Source organism: Cebus imitator, unplaced genomic scaffold (assembly GCF_001604975.1).
Source record: "Cebus imitator isolate Cc_AM_T3 unplaced genomic scaffold, Cebus_imitator-1.0 Scaffold143, whole genome shotgun sequence".
In the NCBI taxonomy this organism is placed as follows: Eukaryota; Metazoa; Chordata; class Mammalia; order Primates; family Cebidae; genus Cebus; species Cebus imitator.
The window spans coordinates 4,881,808-4,897,565 of record NW_016107458.1 but is presented as its reverse complement, the minus strand read 5'-3'; the positions used below and the strand labels follow the sequence as shown (position 1 = coordinate 4,897,565).

The following is a 15,758-nucleotide window of genomic DNA, read 5'->3' as shown; positions in this document are numbered from 1 at the left end:
TCATCAGAGGAGGATTTTGATAATCAGGTGGATAAGATGACCTGTTCTACAGTTACCATTCAGCCTCTTTCCCCAACCACCCCTGTCATCACCCAATGGGCTCATAAACAAAGTGAACATGATGGCAGTATGGGGGTATGCATGGGCCCAATAACATGAGTTTCCACTTCCCAAGGGCAAGCCAACCATGGCCACTACTGAGTGCCTAATCTGCCAGCAGCAGAGACCAACATGGATTCCCCTATATGACACCATGCCCAGAGTAATCAGCCAGCTATCTGGTAGCACGTGGGTTACAGTGGACTTCTTTCTTCATGGAATGGGCAGTGTTTGGTCCTTACTGCAGTTATCATTTACTCTCGATCTGGATTTTCCTCCTCTGCATGCATTGCTTCCATCAAAACTATCATCTTACAGAATGCCTTATCCACCATCATGGTATCCCACATAGTACTGGTTCTGATCAAAGAACTCTCTTCACAGCAAAAGAAGTTAGTCACCACTGGTGCCTTTCAGATGAAGTATCAGGAAAAAAAGAAGGAAAGAAAACAGTTAATATCTAAACATGGTTCCATTCAGTTGGAAGCTGAGACTCCTTGGGGCTCCTAATACTACTAGCAGGCAAGGTGTATTTGGCAAAGCAGTTGACTTCAGTTACCAAGGGTAAATCAGGTTGCTGCAGCACAGTAGGGGCGAGGCAGACTATGTATGGGAACCAGGGGATTTTGTGGTACACAGCTCAGTAGTCCTATCCCAAAAATACTGATCAGTAGGAAACTGTGGTAACCCAATAAAGATAAGATCACTAAGAACTTGTATCTCATAGGCATAAGGTTTGATTAACCCCACCAGGTAAAAATTTCTGAGCAGCCAAGGTTCTGGCAGAGGTCAAGGAGACATGGAATAATAGGTGGAACATAGAATTAATGTAATGGTCATCAACGTAGGACTTAGGACCAGCTACAGAGGCAAGGACTACAGCAGCCCCCAATTTAACAACCTTATGACATGTGATCCCTGGTAGAAGCTGTCCTCTCTTAGACACCAGGACCTCCAAACGCACCCAGCCCAAGATTTTAAGGAGAAGGAACAGTTCATTAATTGTTTATTATTATTATTGGGTATTTATGATGATGATGATGATGATGATTAGGTATAATAGTGAGAGAGGCAATTTCCACCTGCACCCCTCAAACATGAAAACTGCCTGTATTGCCTGATGGATGAACAGCCTCCTCCTCTATAATGTTCTTTCCTCAATCTTTGCATTGCTGTCTTGTTTCTGGACTCACCTCAAATGTGAACTCTTCAAAGTAGCTTTCTGTGACCACCTGTCATCTAAAATAATGCAGTCTCCCCACCCCTATAATTGCTATCTTACTGCATATTTTATTTCCGTTCCAGTATTTCATAGGCTCTGAAATTATCTTTTTACTTCCATGTCTATTTCTTTTCTTCCCCCACTCCACAAAGGCTGTGACTTTGTCTTATTTCTTCAGTACCTAGAACAGTGCCTGTTAAATAGAAGAAGCTCACAAAGTATTTCTGAATAACATAAGGATTTCTGGCCTACAAGAATATAAGGCAAGAGAAACCATGTACCAAAGTTCAAGTGTGAACCCTTCACATGTGATTCCTGTAGAGGGGCAATCCTTTTGCTAGAAGGAGAAACTCAAGAGGATAGGTGTAGAGCTGACAAATATTCTAAAATATTCTGTAATTATCTGTACTTTCTACCTTAAAGCGACAGTGATGGTATAGGATTCAGAAGGGAAATATTTAAGCCTGCTGCTTTGACTTAATTATGAGAACAAAATGAAAATTTGGATTTTTGAGAGAAAGAACACTAGAGGTGCCCCACACCGGCTCTAGTATAGCCTCTTTTTAAAAGAGTAAAAATGCAATTTGGCATGTGTAGTTTGGGAGCACTGTGTTGGAAGCACTGTGAAGAAATTTGTGAGGGCAGTGAGGACAACTGTGCTTTATTCTCTATATCATGCCATCACCCAGCAAGGCTCCCAGCATTAAGGATAAGAGGTGGAAGGATTTGAGGAACTTTATAAAATGCTTTAGCATCCACATCACAGAAGTGAAGCTGGGCTACACCAAGCAACTAATTTCCACAGTGGAAAATGCACCAACTGAGGTGCCTTTCATTTCCTGGGAGGAAAATGACAAACCACAATGTAATTTCTCACACGTTTGACCAGACAATCACAGTCCTGCTGTGTTTATCCAGGCTAGAGGCTCAGGATAGGCATGTCTGTTCCCCACTGCTACCTCACTGAACCAGACTGAGGAGCAAGTTGGGAATGGAGCCATGGCCCATCTCACATCAATTACAGAGAGCAAACCACCCACACAAGTACCCTAGTATATAAATAATAGACCCTCTAAGAACCCACATGACATCCTAAGTGCTGGATGGTACATCTGAAAGCACTGAGAGAGCTGAAAATCACACACAGCCAAGCAAGTCCCTGCTGAATACATATCTAAGGAGCTTTGCATGCATTGTTTATTCCAGCAACTTTATGGAATAAATTACGTACAACAAATTAGTTTCAGATGGTAGGATATGAAGAGCTGATGTGCTGTATAAAGGAAGGTGAACTCCCACTTTTGACCCATCCCGGGCATCTCAGACTCAGAATCCAGATGCAATTCATTTCTGAAAGGCGGTGGAGATCAGAAAGTTAATAAGTGATGAGGTTTAGAGATTTTAAAAAGAAATTTATGAGTATTGTTATATCATTATATTATCCGATGATTTCTGGTTGTTATATGTGAAAACATGGGTGAAACGGAACCCATCCTTCCTTCATTCCTTCATTATGCACAGCAAGCAAAAAAATAAATGTCTTCCTGACACTTCCAACCTGCACAGAAATTCCATAATAGATTCAACTCAACACACATTTAAAACCTCACTGCCGCCAGGCGCGGTGGCTCAAGCCTGTAATCCCAGCACTTTGGGAGGCCGAGGCGGGTGGATCACGAGGTCAAGAGATCGAGACCATCCTGGTCAACATGGTGAAACCCCGTCTCTACTAAAACTACAAAAAATTAGCTGGGCATGGTGGCGCGTGCCTGTAATCCCAACTACTCAGGAGGCTGAGGCAGGAGAATTGCCTGAACCCAGGACGCAGAGGTTGCGGTGAGCCCAGATTGCACCACTGCACTCCAGCCTGGGTAACAAGAGCGAAACTCTGTCTCAAAAAAAAAATAAAATAAAATAAAATAAAATAAAACCTCACTGCCTACCACACTGAGATGTCATTAAATTCCTGAAAGAGACATAATGGTCTTTCCCTATTCCCCCTGAAATCATAAATTATTTTTTAAATAATTAACACTAAATTTTACTTATTTTGGTGTATAGTTCTATGAATCTTACTACATGTATAGATTCATGGAACCAACACTGCAATCAGTGTAAGAATTCTAGCACCCCAAAAATTGTCTGACGTTACTACTTTATAGTCCCTCACCTAGTTAAGCACTAACAAACCACTGGTCTGTTCTCTGTCACTGTAGCTTTCTTGTCAAGAATGTCACATAACTTTTGTCATGTAACTTTTCACTCAGCAAAATGCTTTTGAGATTCATCTAAGTTGCTGCATGTCTCAGTAACCTGGTTCTCTTTATTGTTAGGTAATACTCTGCTATATGGATATACCACAGTTTGTTTATCTATTGACCCACTGAAGGACACTTTAGTTATTTTCAGTTTTTAGCAATTACAAATAGAACTGCTATAAACATTTATATACGAGTTATGTTGTGAATGTAACATTTCATTCTCTTTGGTAAATACCTAGATGTGGGATTGCTGGGTCACATGCTACACATACAACTATACGAAATTGGCAAACTTTTTACAGAATGGCTATACATAATGTCTTTTTGATAAGTAAAATTATAAAAACCATTAAAATGACCCCCAACAGCTTGCTTACTTGTGTTGAGGGGATTCCAGTAGTTATTCACCATAATAAAATATTGTTCTTAAAATAATCAGAGGCATTTGACTTCATTTCTTTCTTTCTACTTTTAAAGCTTCAAAAAAGTTTTTAATATTTTAATGTGATTTTTAAAACGAAATTAGGTGCTTAACATTATAGAAGCATAAGGCCTTGAGGAATCTACTTATACATGAGGAGATTTTGATGAGAGAGAGAGAACCAGAAGAAAAATTTATCATAGCTAGTTTAAGCAATATAACCCAGTGTCAAATGCATCAAGTCCAATTTTCAATTCATAAATAAGCTGCCCCCTCTCTTCCTCTGAAAACATCCACCCCAAGCTAATTACAGAAGAAAAGAGAACATGAGCACCAGCCAGAAAAGAATCACAGTTGCCACTCTTTAGTTGCTACTTTAACAGGAAACACATGTGCAAGATACCACCCAGAAGACAACTGACCAAGGTGCTCTAACAAATGAAATGTCACGAAAATGAGCCACACAAATGGCTTACTCTCTTGAACAGGTTGAACACAGAAAATTGTTTAATAACATTTTGTTCTTATATAATTATGGGCAGGTCCCAAGATGAGATGCTGAGACAGAAATTAATTTCTGTCTTAAGAAAGGCAATGACTTAAATTAGCCCTCGCTTCTTATCTCATCTAAATGCCCTACAATTGCTGACCATCAGATTTGGAAAGCACTTAGCAAAGTTCACATGAGGAGAAATCCTATAAAGAAATTGGAAGAAAGGACAAAGTGGTGATTGTTCTTATTAAATAACAACACTAACACTCATTAGCTACCATCACTACAAGAGCCAGTTCTGTCCTGGGTGCTGTATGCACAGCATCTCATTATATCCATAATTTACAGGGTAGAATTATCTTCACGGTATTAGTCAGCTAGAATTGCCATAACAAAATACTAAAAATCGAGTGGCTTAAACAACAGAAATTTATTTCTCACAGTTCTGGACACCAGAAAGTATAAGCTGATTTGGTTCCTGGTGAGAGTTCTCTTCCTGGCTTGCAAACAACCACTTTCTCACTGTGTCCTCACATGGTAGAGGGGTGGGGATGATACAGAAACAGAGGGTGAAAGGGAGAGCCAGAAAGTTCTCAGGTGTTTCCTGTTTCCTCCTATAAGAGCACTAATCCCATCACGAGGGCCCCATCCTTGTGACTTCATTTAACCCCAATTATTGCCCAAAGGCCTCATTTTCAAATACCATCACAATGGGTTTTAGGGCTTCCACCCATGAATTGATAGGGAGAGTCAGGGAGGAACAGTTCAGTCAATAGCATCCAATTTACAAATAAATGATGTTTCAAGAGAAGAAGGAGTTCATAACAGATTATTCAGTTGGCACTCAGCAGAGTTTGAACTTGAACCCAAAGTTATCAGACTCTAAGAGAATAATACCTACTATTTATCGACTGCCCCCTAAGTGTCGTGTATCTGTACAACATCTCTATTCTATATGGGAAACCAAGTTTTTCCCATAATTCTTCCTGTTTATAGATATGAAAGCTCTGCCCCCAAATAGTTAACCAGCTATTCACAGCCTACCATCTAAGCCTAACATACTGCATAAAATTCATCCTAGTGGTTATTGAAATGAGGCCCCCATCATTACCTCGGAACTTATTAGAAATGCATATTTCAAACAGCAGACCTAGTGAATCAGGAACTCTGTAGTGATGTCCACAGTTTGTGTAACATACCTTCTAGGTGAATCTGATCCATGATAAATTTTGAGAACCACTTGTTTATTCTATAAATTTATTAAAATAACGAATGCATTAAAAACTCAATAATAAGTGGTATATCCAGAATTCAAATACAGGTCTGTTTGGTTCTAAAGCCTGTGGCTTTCTGCTACACTATACTCTTCCAACCCAACGTTACGAAGGGAAGATCTGTGACTGCAGAGCCCAGTTCTGAATTCTGTTTTGCCACTATAATGCCAGTCAGTTCTCCGACATACAAAAATATGATATCTCTGAGAATTTATAACGCCATGTAATACTGATCAAGAAACATCTTTGCTACGAACTAGAAACCAAGTTTTGTGAAATTTTTATTTGGGCCTGACAATTTTGTGTTCCATTTAGCATAAATAAGAAACAATCCAGTATATGGAAACAATAAGTATGGAACAAAGTTACTTTTAAAAACAAAAAAAAGAATTTTATCCCTCTTTGACTTATTTTTTAAAATTATGTTTAATCCATCTAATTGATCATTGCTTTATCTACATGTTGGCTCTGTATAATTAGACCATTTTCCCCCTCTAAGGAAAAAGACCATATTATATCCCTTTATAAAATCTTGATAATTTACACAAAGGGATAAAAATCTGCTTATAATAGAAATGGAGATTTCCATTTCTAATTTTTGAAGTGGTAAATGAAGGGGTACATGATCTCATGCCAAGTGCCTTTTTAAATCATTCACAAAATAAAAGCACTTTGAAAGGGTTATTTCCAATGCAAATATGGTCACCTGCTCGTGTGGTCAATACATCTCTAAAACATTTTATTAATATCTACAATATTAATGAACATGTGTCAGTCACTGCACAAAGCCTTTTACACGTGGTAAAACTCATTTAATCATCACACACACGTGAGGTAGCTTTTAGGATTATTCCCATTTCACAGATGAGGAAATTGAGAATCAGGGAGGGTAAGTAACTTGCCAGAGCTCCTTCAGCCAGGAAGTACAGGACTGTAGATATTAAGCTTATTAAAGAGCTCTTGCTGCACATTGATTCAGACACTGACGCTTGGCTCTAGATGGATGGACTCAGCATTGCTCTGCATCTGGATTAGTTCCAAAGGTCCATCTGTGAGCCTGCCTGACCCCCGGGATGGGGCGGCGCAGCCTTTGCAGCCTTGGCACTCCATCTGGAGAGACTGAAAGGGAACAGCAAGGTGGTGACTCAGCGGCCTGACTGTCCCCCAATCTCCTGGGAGACAGAGAGCAAAGTGATAAAGGGACAGAGTGGAAACTGTAGTTCTCCTTTCCCTGTTTGTTTTCCATTTGATTCTTAAAAACAGACCTATTAATCATTTAGTTCATGACTTTGGTAATTCCACTGACTCCCAACACATTTGAGTCAATGAAGCAAAAACTAGAAAGTTGTGTGTTCAAACTTCTCAGATGGAAGAAGAAGTAAAATCCTTTGAAAATACTTCACTGACCAGCAGAAAGACTCATGTTTTTCTGCTTCAGAGTTGTAGATAGATGTGACTTAAGCCATAAGTGGGAAAGCTTTGTGTGATTTATAACAGCAGATACTCTTTTGAGTAAACTTCTCATACTCTTTTAATCTACCTACCAAAAACAAAAGCTGTTTCCAGCAGAGCCTAATGAGGTGAAAAGGGCTTTCCAAGGAAACTGTTGCGTGTGCTTCTTGACTCTGTCCTGATCTAGGAAGTTCATCTAAGCTGAAATACTCTGTGGAGCTGACAGGAAGTTTGTTCAATGACTTTTGCCTTTCACAGCACTGCTTTCCTTATCTCTACAGACAGCTTCCTACTTTCCTTTCTGGCTCCCTTCCTCCTTCCCTTCACACACACTTTCACACCTCCCATCCACTCTGATTCTGTTCATTGACACCATAAAGAACACTGTTAGAAAGGGAGGCACAAGTTATGTAACATTTGAGGGGCTTTTAGTGTAGGAATTAAAGGCTAATACTTAGCCTGGCCAGACCTATCATAACATGCTATGTCCAGACTCTCCAAAATGGTGAGGGCCTATTTTGAGTCCCTCTTTCATATCTTTGTCAGCATTTGAGTTCACTGAATATGCTGGGAGCTTCAGATATAAAAAGATCCCATCCTTCCCCTCAAGGACCTGATGGGTTCCCGGCAGGGACAGTAGATTTATGAGTAGCAAAGCTCTCCCTAGTTAATCTGGCCCCAAATGTAGTGTGATGGGTCCCGTACCAGGTTACTTAAGGGTATATGTTCACTGCCTGAACCTTGAAGGCCAGGTTGTGATCCAAAGCCATCATGCCTAGCCAAGGAGCAGGTGTTTCTGAGAACCCAAACCAAGGAAAACAGTTCCGTCACACATACACAGTAGGCAAAGAGCCAAAGAATTAGCTTAAATGAAAGATGGGAAGCAGAATGAATCTCTAGAGCTGTCCTGTTACCGCCCGGGAATGCCTTGTGTCTTAATAAACTCATCTACTCACCAAGCTGGACTTTTCCAAGTCTCTTTGGTCTCTTGATATCTTCCCAGTTTCGGGGTGAGGAGGAAACATTACAATCCCAAGTTTTTCTCAGGACACCAAGTGGGTTCATCTAGAAAGCAATTTCCTAGAAAGCAACAAATCTACAGCAGTTCTCCCTGGCTCAAGGGTGGTAAGCCTTCTAGTAAAAGATTGGTTTGGAATCAGATCTACTTAAGTCTAAATCCCTGCTCTACCTTAAAAAAGTCACTGAATCTCATTGAGTCTCAGTTCTCTCTCCTATAAAATGCAAATGACATCCACCTCAAGAGTCTACATGGAGATTAACTGAGGAAATGTTATACAAAGCACATGGGATAATTCCTGGCGAACAGGAGGTACTCAATAAAGGGTAGTTTCCTTTCTTCTTCATTCTCTCTTCCCAGGTCTCACAAGAAGAGGAGTGTGGTCTCACGATGACATAAAAGAGACTCTAACAATATTAAACACTTCAGTAGCACCTACTGCATCCCAGGCACTATTGTAAGTGCTTTATATACTTCAGCTCATTTAAGACTTCTCCAAAACCCAATGAGATAAGAGCTATTATCACCTCTACTTCATAAACGAGATGGCAAGTAACTTGCCGAAGTCACACAGTTAGTATGTATGTGATGGGGCTATGATTTGATCCCAGTTTATCTAGCTCTTAACTATAACATTATTAGGAAATAGATAGTAAGAGAGGTGCTAACTGCATCTGGAACTCAAGTACACAAAACAAGCAGTCCCCAGACAATGGGCTCTGTTTGATTTGCACAGTGTTTTAAAAACCAAGTCTGTATTTCTGACTGCTCTCAAAAAAGTTGGAAGATCTGGCACTAGGCAGCTCACATAATGGTGTGGCCACAAGCCATTGACTGGTGGCCGCTGTCTGGACTGAGGTCCCCAGTTCAGCAGTCTCTGGTGCTCACAACTGTGTTATAAAGGCTGCTTCACTTCTGACCCGCACACACATTTGAACTTGTGATCCAGAATTAAGCCACACTCTAAACATGGTCTAAGCCATAAAGACACAAGAATTGTGTTCAATAATGTGTACCCAATGGTTAAAATGTTTGAATGAAATGAAGGGAAAAAAAATGAATGTTAAGAAAGAGGTCTGCATGAAAAGCAATCAACAAACAAGTTCAAACACAACCACATAGAAAATGCCTGGACAAGCCTTTGAGCCCTATGTGCAGAAATTGTAAACCCCTGCTATTCTCCACATCCCCACACCTAAACAAAAACCTGAAAATGCAGGTTTCCTTATAATCCATGGAGCAAAGACTCTTTTGCCTTCAATGTTAAATGCATTTCTCTTTGTTTGGCATAGCTAAAAGAGGGAGTTTAAGTTTTCATGTACTACTTAACCCAAACAATAACATTTCAACTATTTCTCTCTCTCTCTCTCTCTCTCTTTCTCTCTCTCTCTCTCTCTCCCTTTTTTAGCTCTTTAGGCCTTAATGATTGACATGATTTTGGAGATCAGTTGGTATGTAGCAAAACGCTCCTAGAAACCTGGAAGATGAGGCAAGAGGAAAACATGGAGCCCTTTCTGCATAAGCCTATGAGAGAAGAAGAATCACTTCAATTTGTAAGTGTGGATCCTGGGGGCTGAAAAACTTACCTAAGACCATACAGCCAGCAAATTACTGACCCAGCATATTCTGAACCCAAGTCTTTGTTCTTTCCAAGACTTCACAGTGTCTTCCTTAGAGTATATCTGCATGAAAATCATGTTTAAAGAAGTGATCTGTGGTGTCACCATTTGTATCAAAATGATATCACAAACTTATTTAAAAGTCTTTATCTAAAAGTCTTCCTAACAGTTATATCTTTGGCCAGGGGAGACCTCTAATATCACACATTAATAACCCTACCTTTGTAACATGTAAATTGTTTTTTGTTTTACCATCTCAGTTTCATTATACTGAGACCAGAAAGAGCCATCATCTTTTTACCAATTTATAATCATTTTATTGTATTATGGACCAGCAGCAATGCTGATTATATTTACAAATCTCTGAGTGAAATTTTAAAACCATTTTCCTCTTCTAATCTCTCCCATCCTGCCTTCTTAGAAGCACACAAAGCATCTCAACCACTCCCAAATTCCCTGTTGGAATACCCTTAATGATTCTGACATATTTTGTTATTCCCTAAACACCGCCCTAAAGACGAATCACTGGACTCCAGGTTCTTCACATTGCCAAGTTGAATAGTGTTCAAATATTCTATCTAACCAAACTCTAACTTACAACAAAGCCACATATAGTAGATGATGTGTAAGATATTCCGAAAATACCAAGGCAACAGGGAAAAAAACCTGTCATCAAGAGGTCCTCCCAGAACTACTTGTAATGTAGAATAATCATTTTTATCAAGCTCCTGTAACTTAATCATAGCACACGTGTATAAGCATATATCTAATAATATAAATCAATTTTCATTTTAATAATGTATAGCTTACATTTTCTCACATCTGAAACAATTAGCGTTGCCAAATTTAAGATTATTTCTCTACTTTGGACATCAGAACATGCCACAAGGACTTGAGGAATAAACAAACCCAAGAAAACAATCTTAGCCTGCTAAAGCAAAAATTTTAAATAAATTCATAAATCATTTTTAAAACACAATCTTACCTATTAAATTAGTCATTGCATAGCATGTTATGAATGTAAAAGCAGAACACAGAAAAGGCATTTTCCAAAAAGATATAGGGCTTACTAGGGTTTCCTTTTATGTTAAAAAATGGCCCATGGAAAAGCAGTTTTCAGAACGACCAGGGCATAGTCAGACACCTCTTTAATGGAAGCTTCACTAATCGGCACACTTCTCCTGAACTCAAAGTTTTGAATCCAGACTCAGCTCTTGCCAAAGTTCACTGGGAGTTTTGCTAAGTTTCAAGACGATCCCACCTCAAAGCTCTTTGGAGACAAAGTTAAGATAAGTTCCCCTTAATAGTTTTAAAACAATACGAACATATAAGCAAACTGTGTAAGGCTACATAGAAATTATTGAATTTTAATTTTTTCGAAATACAAACACTTTAAAGAATTCTCCTTCTCCCTTATTTTGTTTTACTAGCACCAAGAATAATGCATAGCACATAGTTGATAATAAATTCAGTGCTTGTACAAATAAACCGAAAAATTCTCACAAGACCAGTAGGGGCAGTTCTACAAATCTCCCTGTAGCCCTGCAATTTTCAAAGGCTTCATCACACAATTCCCCTCATGACTTTTTGGTTCACTAATCCTAAAGCCACACAGGCAGAAAGGAAGGAAATCTCAGAAACCAAAAAGCCATTTTTCCTGTCCATCCGGTCACATATTTTTAAAGTTTTAGAGCTAAAAGTGATATTAGAAGTTGCCTTTGAACAGTCTCATTTCACATGTGAGAAAACTAAAAGTCTAAGCCCTAGGGTTAAGTGATTGAGCCTTGATCACTCAGCTGACAAGCACCAAAGTACTTCCCGTTATTATTTCCTACATCTCCCCCTGCAGTGACCACCCCCCTACCACCACCAGAGAGTATTTGTAGACTTGGGTATTTCCTTTAAAAGTCTCAAATGACTTTGCCTGGGGTGTGGTGGAGGGACCACAATTTTATTATAATTTACCAATAGGCGGGAGTTTTGTGCCACTAAAAAGTATGTATTGACTGATCTACTGAATCTTTCTTTGGGGGGGAAGGTTTTTTTTTAAAGCCTATTTGAAAATGAAATACTTCATTGCTTTCAGGTTATTAAATAAATAGCTCCAGGGAAAAAAATGTATCATTGTTTCTTACAAGTATTAAGACAAAAAGGTAAAACTTTCAGTGTGGCCACAAGAGGGCAGCTACAACATTTTCTCCTAGGTCTTTGCAGTTATGAACTATGACAAACTGGGCATTTGGGGGCTCAGCTTGCCATGGACTCCCTATTAATATCTTTCAACTGAATCTCCCATATGTCACAAAAACATTCCCTCACGATGTTTCCTGGGACATTTTTTGTTTTGTTTTTAAAGAAATTATTTTCCAACTTCTTTCCAGATATAGAGAGTCCTCTGCTTTAGAACTCTGTGCCAAAGTTACCATCTATCTACAGAGATCTTTGGAGACCAGTAAATTGTTAGGCTAATTTGAAAACCCACAGAAATGTTTTATTTTAATTAAGTTTGACCCCAGATAAAAATAAAAACAGTAATGATTATCTGATTCCACCACACTTAATAAAGCTTGTTCTAAGTGCTTCACAGGATTGGCCAAATATTTGCCTCATTTCAGCCTTCATTCATCATTCCCATTTGCATGATATCCTAAAATCTTTCAAGTCATAATTTATTGTGGAATTTTATCACTAAGCTAAACTGTGGGAGGTCTGCAAACAAAAAAGCAGAGATTAGTAATAGCTACATTCCATATTCTTATAGTTGCACAAAAACAAATTCAAACTTATTTCATCTTTTAGGTACATAAAGAGTGGGGAGTTAATTTGAAAAGTGCCAGATTTTATATGTATATATGTTCATGTGTCTGTGTGTAGGTATGGCTGTGTATTTATACTCATTAATAATTTTTTTGTTTTTTCACTAATAACTATAGGTCAGTAGTTTGGATATTTCATATTGATGTTTATAGAATTTGAAGATGTACATAATGATGTGTTTCCTTCACATTTACCATGGAGCCTTTCCCCTAACCATCTTATTTAAAATTACAATCCCTCTCACATCCTCACCCCACATACCCTGTCCTCATTTCCTGTTCTATTTTTTCCCTTATCAACATTTGAAATACTTTATATTTTACTTGGTTTTTATTAGTCTCCTTCACAAACACCCCCTCCCCAACTAGCATGACAAAGACAAAATTTTTTCTATTTTGTTTATTGCCATGTCTTCAAATCTTACTTACAACAGTGCCTGACACATCAGAGGAACTCAGTAAAGCAGCAACATGGTAAAGTCACAAAAATTGAAGCATGTTTACTAGGAACTGATATTTTAAAATCTCTGGCCTTACTAATTTACTTCCTTACATTTAAGGAGACCTCCTAAAAAGAGATAATAGCCCACTAATCAGAATTGAAGCATGTTTCCTAAAGCAAGTATCTGAGACAATATTTGGGCTCATGACTATGGCTGAGAGTATGCTCTTGAATCCTCAGACTCAGCAGGTCCTGTTTCCCAGAAGTTACTCAGACCTGGACTGAATTCTCAGTAAAGGTGGCCTCCAAGAGTTGTGACAGCATCACACTAGCAAAGCAGTGGGATTAAGGAAAGAGCAGTGACCTATCGATAAGAAGCCCATAGTTCTAGTTCTGCCGCTGCCACTAGCTAGCCAGGAGTAAAACTATCCACTTCAATTGTTAGTGCCTTAATGTCCTCTAAAAGATAATGGATATAACACCCCGCCTATATCAAAGAATTTTGGAATCCAGTGAAATGTGAAGGTATTTTGGTAAGTATGGAGTGTTTTTCAAGTAGAAGATGTTATTAAAATCAGTGTTTCCTGTACTGTGCTATGTAGTGCCACCATTTGGTGTGGCCAATCCACAATTTAATGGTTTAATTAAATTACTCTGACCGGGTGCAGTGGCTCACTCCTGTAATCCCAGCACTTTGGGACTCCAAGGCAAACGAATCATGAGGTCAAGAGATCGAGACCATCCTGGCTAACATGGTGAAACCTCGTCTCTACTAAAAAAATACAAAAATTAGCTGGGCATGGTGGTGCACGCCTGTAGTCCCAGCTACTCGGGAGGCTGAGGCAGAAGAATTGCTTGAACCAGGGAGCCAGAGGTTGCAGTGAGCTGAGATCAGGCCACTGCATTCCAGCTTGGCAGCAGAATGAGACTCCGTCTCAAAAATAAATAAATAAATAAAATAAAATAAACAATTCTAGGCTGGATCCAGATCCAGCAGTCAAGTGATGGTTTGTCAGACCCTTCTTGGTACTCTAACCCCTAGGCCCTCTTCTTGCCACTGTTAGGTTTATTTGACCCCAGAGGCTCTGCCCATCCTGCCTCTAGGATCAATTCTAAGTAAAAACAAAAGACACTTAAGGGAGCTCTATCTCCATAACAAGGAATTCACATCATGTCACAGTACTTAGACCAGCCCTGATCGTGTAACCCAATGCTGGTAACTGGGCATCTTCTTTCTTCTTCTTTGGATAATCAGATCAAGAATTTGTCTCCTCTTGGAAGCATTTCACAATAAGTATTCAATAAATATTTGCTAAATGAGTGACAAAAAAAGCCTTTATGCCAGTGTCTCTCTTGGTTTAGAGCTCTCTTGGTTTAGAGGTAGTTGTCAGTACCTCCTTTAATCCCTTACCCCTTCACTCCTGACTGCCTTCCCTGATGCTGTCTTACCACCAGCAGCCTACACATGAGAGCATCAGAAGTACAAGGTATGTTCCTCTATTCCTACGGCTACGTTCAACCACATTTAGGACTTCTCACTTCTTCCATTAGACTCTGTAAAGCCAACTGCTTATCTGATCCATGCTTGGTTGCCATATCCAGTGGATCCCACCTTCTATTTGCCAACTGTCCTCTCTCAGGGTCTAAAACAGGTCTCTATCCTCAGGGCCAGACTCACTTTGTTCCTGTTCCAGCTCATGGTTCATCCATACCACAGGACCCTCACTGGGTTAACTGCAAGAATGCTGTTTAGTCATGCCTACCATGGCAGAAACCTGACAGCACACAAAACAGTGCAAGTAATGTTCAACTTCAAAAAATGTTCTATTCCAAAAATTTGCTTGCAAATAGATTCTTTAGCACTTGGGAATGCATATCTCTACACCAACAACCCATATACTTCAATAGTCATTCCTTCAAAAACATTCACTGAGTATCTTCTTACTTTGCACTGTTCTTGGCACAGGAGAAGAGAAAGTGAGACACAGTCTTCTTCCTCCAGAAGTTCACAGAAGAATAAAGGAAACCGTGATAGAAATAATACATATGCAAGGCAGCATGTGGAAAAATAGAGGACTATCCACGGTACAGTGAGAACAAGAAAAAAGAGGTGAGCCCTCTGCCTGGGTGGATCAGGAAGGTTCCACAAAGAGACATTCCACTGAGGCCTAAGAATGAGGAAGCATGCACCAGGCAGATGAGTGGAGAAGGGTGTTCCTGGTATGCGGTTGTCAGGTTGCCAGACCAACACCCAAGTGTCAATTTAACCCCAACTGTAGCTCCGCCAGTGCCGCAGGCTTATGTCAGAAACAGAAATGGAATAGGTTTTTGTAGGCCAGCTGGGAATACTTGTTTCTGTTGGGAGATTAGTTCTCAGACCTTCAATAAGATAGAGTTGGCCCTGGGCTTATGCCAACACACACGTACCCACTGCTATTACCACCACTCATCATTTGGGAGAAAGAAGAAAAGCAGTTCAGTGTCAGGAGGAACAATTCTTGCACTTTCACTTTCTTTCACTAGCTGATCTTGTGAATGCAAGGTCCCAAGTAAGACTTGTTGGGGACTGCACATACAAGACAGGTCCACACTCCAAGGAGCTCAACAACAGTCTATGTAGGCAAGACCCGTGCATATAAAA

At 39.5% G+C, this 15,758-nt stretch overlaps 1 long non-coding RNA gene across 1 annotated transcript in view; it reads left to right on the top strand.

Annotated features, from left to right (window-relative positions):
- The window catches only part of LOC108313812, an 84,480-nt gene extending 74,342 nt beyond the window's left edge, over positions 1 to 10,138 (top strand). Inside the window, exon 3 of the long non-coding RNA XR_001829239.1 lies at positions 9,649 to 10,138. This is a non-coding gene — a long non-coding RNA (uncharacterized LOC108313812). The remainder of the gene's footprint in view (positions 1 to 9,648) is intronic.
- Positions 10,139 to 15,758: the final 5,620 nt, after the last annotated feature.